We start from the raw sequence: 4,977 nt of genomic DNA, 5'->3' as shown, positions 1-4,977 counted from the left end.
AGGGTTTCACCATGTTGGCCAGGATGGTCTAAAACTCCTGACCTCAGGCGATCCACCCGCCTCAGCCTCCCAAAGTGCTGGGATTACAGGTGTGTTTTGTTGTTGTTGCCAGACTGGTCTCAAACTCCTGGGCTCAAGTAATTCACCCACCTCAGCCTCCCAGAGTGCTGGGATTGTATAATAGGTGTGAGCCACCACACCCGGCTGTATTATCTTTTAATTTTGTTTTATTTTATTTTTTTCAGAAGGAGTCTCACTCTGTCGCCTAGGCTGGAGTGCAGTGACACAATCTCGGCTCACTGCAACCTCTGCCTCTCAGGTTCAAGCAATTCCTGCCTCAGCCTCCCAAGTAACTGGGATTACAGGTGCACACCACCACACCTGGCTAATTTTGTATTTTTAGTAGAGGTGGGGTTTCACCACGTTGGCCGAGCTGGTCTCGAAACCCGGACCTCAAGTGAACCACCCATCTTGGCCTCCCAAAGTGCTGGGATTACAAGCATGTGCCACTGCGCTTGGTCTATGATCTTTTAAATGATCAAACCAATCATGAAATGCAGGCAAAATTATTATCCCCATTTTAGAGATATGGAAATTGCAGCTCAGAAAATTTAAATGCCTGCCTGGCATAAGAGCACCAGCTCTGTCTGACTGCAAGAAACTGCCACACCCCGTAAGTCAATGACCAGGTATCTTGCCAGAGAAACACTGATATTTAACTGTAAAACAAATGTTAATATTAATATTATATCTTTCAGACAGTTGCTGAGGTAGGTTAAAAATGGTTCTGAATTCTGCAACATTCCTCCCATGGAGATGTGGGGTCTCTGTATACTTTCCTTGAATCTGGGCAGGCTCTGTAACCACTTGAACAACAGAACACAATAGAAGTGAGCCCAGCTGCAGTGGCTCATGCTTGTAATCCTAGCACTTTGGGAGGCTGTGGTGGGTGGATGACTTGAGGTTAGGGGTTCAAGACCAGCCTGGCCAACATAGTGAAACCACATCTCTACTAAAAATATAAAAATTATTTGAGTGTGGTGGTGCACACCTGCAGTCCTAGCTTCTCGGGAGGCTGAGGCAGGAGAATCCCTTGAACCCATGAGACAGAGGTTGCAGTGAGCCAAGATCGCAGGGCTGCACTCCACACTCCAGTCTGGGCAACAGAGGGAGACTGTAAAAAAAAAAAAAAAAAAAAAAAAGAGGGAGAGAGAACACAGCAGAAGTGATTCTGTGTCAGTCTCCAGGCCCAGGTCTTAAGAGTCTGGCAGCTTCCTCTTCCTGTCCTTCGGACACTCACTCTAGAAGTCCTGAGCCACCATGTAAAAATGCATTTATACTGAGACCTCCATACTGCAGAGGCCACAGGTAACTGAAGAGCAAAAAATAAAAATAAAAAATAAAAGAGTTTCAACTGAGCCCAGTACCAGCCCTATGAATAAGGAAGGCATCTTGACCCTCCACATCAGTCCAGTCATCAGACAGACTATTGAGTGACTTTAGCGAATGCCACAAGGAGCAGAAGAATTCCATGGCTGAGACTTGCCCAAATTCCTGACTTTCAAACTGAAATATAATGAAGTAGTTGTTTTAAGCCACTAACTTACAGGCCAGTTTGTTACATAGCAATAGATAACTGAAACAGCTGGGAAAATAAAAGAGACCTGCCTGCCTCCATCTCCCAAAGTGTTGGGATTACAGGCGTGAGCTACTGTGCCTGGCCTCATGAATTACTTTATCCAATACTGAGAACAATCAAGCTTGTATTTTACCCACATTTTACTTTTTCTTTCTCTCTTTTTTCAGAGGCAGGTCTTACTCTGTGACCCAGGCTGGAGTGTAGTGTCACAATCTTATCTCACTGCAACCTCTTACTTCAGGGCTCAAGTGACCCTCCCACTCCGACCCAGCCTCAGCCTCCAGAGTAGCTGGGACTACAGGCGTGAGCCACCGTGCCTGGCTAATTCCTGGCCTCAAGCGATCCTCCTTCCTTGGCTGCCCAAAGCGTTGGGATTACAGCAATGTGCCACCACTCCTGGCCCACATTTTAAAAGCAAAGATTCAGTGATGATAGTAAGGAGCTTAAAAACAAAAGGGAAAACAAAAATAAAAAAGAAGAAAACTAAAGCCCAGAGAAGTTAATGAGCTTGAAGATGATCACACAGCTTGTCAATGGGGGAAATGGAAACTGAACCCCCAGTCCAGTCTCTCCAGCTAGAAAATTCATGTTCTTGTCACCATCTCACATAGCTGCACCACCTCTCTGGGTTCTGATGGTGTTCTACATTACCCTTAGTATGACATCATGTGTGGTTTTCATTATTTCTACAAAGCCTCCAAAACTCTCCATTTATTTATTTATTTATTTATTTATTTATTTATTTGAGACGGAGTCTCGCTCTGTTGCCCAGCCTGGAGTGCAGTGGTGTGATCTCGGCTCACTGCAAGCTCCGCCTCCCAGGTTTACGCCGTTCTTCTGCCTCAGCCTCCCGTGTAGCTGGGACTACAGGCGACCGCCACCTCGCCCAGCTAATTTTTTGTATATTTAGTAGAGACGGGGTTTCACCGAGTTAGCCAGGATGGTCTTGATCTCCTGGCCTCATGATCCACCCGCCTTGGCCTCCCAAAGTGCTGGGATTACAGGCATGAGCCACCGCGCCCGGCTATTTATTTATTTTTTAATTTAATTTAATTTTTTTTTTTTGAGATACAGTCTCATTCTATGGCCCATGCTGGAGTGCAGTGGTGCCATCTCAGCTCACTGCAACCTCCACCTCCTGGACAACCCTCCTTTTAAATGGCCACATATTATTCCAACTATAATTTACATGCCATACCCTTTTTGAGTATTTACATTCCTTCCAAATGTTTTTGTCATTAAAAGGAATTCAGAAATGAACAAGCTGCATCATGTGGACATAAAGCAGAAATTCAAGAGGGAAGAATGTATTATGTATTGAACCTGCTTCTAAATGTAACTCAATGAAGAATAACTCAATTAGTAAGTTCTCAGTAAAATGACAAAGTCAGTTAAAGATGCTCAGCGATGGTGAGCCTCTCCCTGCCTTTTAACCCCACTTCCATGGCAAAGCAGCCCAGATCCTAACCTACCCCTGTCCCATCCTGCCATTTTGCAGCTAAGCTGCAATTGTTGGGAGACTGAGCCTCTCTTGGGGTTCCTTTGGTATTATCAGCAATTTCATTTACATAACTCCTCCCCATTTTCTGCTTCTTCTCTGCGCTGACTGCCTTAGTGAACCTGGTTACCCAGTCACCTAAGAAGGGTGTCCTGGCCTTGCTGTTTCCCAGGATGCAGCAGGGAAGGTAGAGAAAAATGATCCCCTTGGAATTCACATGCCATTCAGGCCAGATAAATTAATCACCGTTTAACAACTTAGTGCAGACCTCATCAATCTAAAATAGCTTGGACAGCTACAAAAATTAAGATTGTCTCAGGATGATTGTTGGCTTTGAAAAGATTATAAATCCTCTTATCTCAAAAGGGCCAGGTGAAGAATTTGTAAATCCTGTTAAGAATTTTAGTCTTTATCCTGAGGGCAGAGGGTAGCCGTTGAATGGTTTTAAACAGAGGAGTGATGACCTGATCAGATTTTTTGATCTAGAAAGAATACCTTGGTTGGAGGGCAGTTGTAGGATTCGGTGATCAAAGGGATGGAGGGTAGAGAAAAGGGAGGATTCCATCATGACCCCAGGATCCTGCCCAGAACAGCTGGGTGGGTAGCATGAGGAGCAGAAGGGGAGGGAATGACAGGAGAGTGGTTCCCTCTTGGACCAGGTGAGTAGGACACCTGAGGGTAGAGTCCGGGACTGTGATTAGGGCAGACAAGCAGGCTGACTTCCAGATGTTCATCCCCCATGGCTCTCTCTCTGGCTGGCCACTTGGTCACATGGACCCAGGCCCAGGATCGAGGGTCCCATAGGCCAGCCTAGCCCAGGGAACTGAGCATTCTCAGAGGCCACAGCTGGCCCAGCAGGAGAACTAGGGACATTGGGAAAGATCCTGAGGCTACGAAGCCTGCTAAATCCTTGAGACTGTGAACCTCTTCCTTCCTATATAGGGAGCAGTGGACTGCCCCATCTTTAGGGGCTGGTGGAAGTTATCACGTCACTGCAGCTTTTCAATTCAAGGATTCTTGCTAATTTTATACTTAGGTAAGCATCATCCCATAGCCCCAGGATGAAAATTCCCCAGTTCCTCCCCTCCCAAAGATCTACAGCCAGTAGGAGACAGCTGCCAAGGTGACACACAATGGCACGGGCTGGGACCAGTGCTTTAAGAGAGGGAAAAGACCAGGGCAAACCTGGAGCAGGCAGAGTTTAACCCAAATGGTGGGCATCTGGGAAGGTGTCGAAGGTGATAGGTCTTCCTCTGGGCCCTAAAGAAAGGTTGACTTCCACAGAGACATAGAACGGGGTAGGACATTCTCACAACAGATAATAGCTTGTGCAAACATCCAAAGTTGAAAAAATACAGGACGTGCTGGAGCAGAGGGAGCTTTGCAGAGGCATGATACTTTCTAGATGCAAGGACACACAATTGTTCATACTGCCCAGATTCCCCAGAATGTGAGAATCTAGGGCAATGACCTAGCTTTGGCCCTGAATTCAACATTATCATCAGTGACTGGGATAGAAATTTAGAAATTTCCTGGTGATGTCACTTGGGGAAATGCTAGGAAGCTCAGTCCCTGACTTGCCCTGTCCCCAACCCCAAAACACAATTCCCAGATGTACGTTTCATACCAGCTTCATATCTCCATACATCTTGCTTTCCTAAATATATGTTTGTTTGTTTGTTTGTGACGGAGTCTTGCTCTGTTGCCCAGGCTGGAGTGCAATGATGATGATCTCGGCTCGCTGCAACGTCCGCCTCCTGGGTTCAAGCAATTCTGCCTCAGCCTTTTGAGTAGCTGGGATTACAGGAGCCTGCCACCACACCTGGCTAATTTTTTTTGG

This window comes from Colobus angolensis, unplaced genomic scaffold, assembly GCF_000951035.1.
Source record: "Colobus angolensis palliatus isolate OR3802 unplaced genomic scaffold, Cang.pa_1.0 Scaffold46, whole genome shotgun sequence".
NCBI lineage: Eukaryota > Metazoa > Chordata > Mammalia > Primates > Cercopithecidae > Colobus > Colobus angolensis.
Note: the sequence above shows the minus strand (reverse complement) of the source record.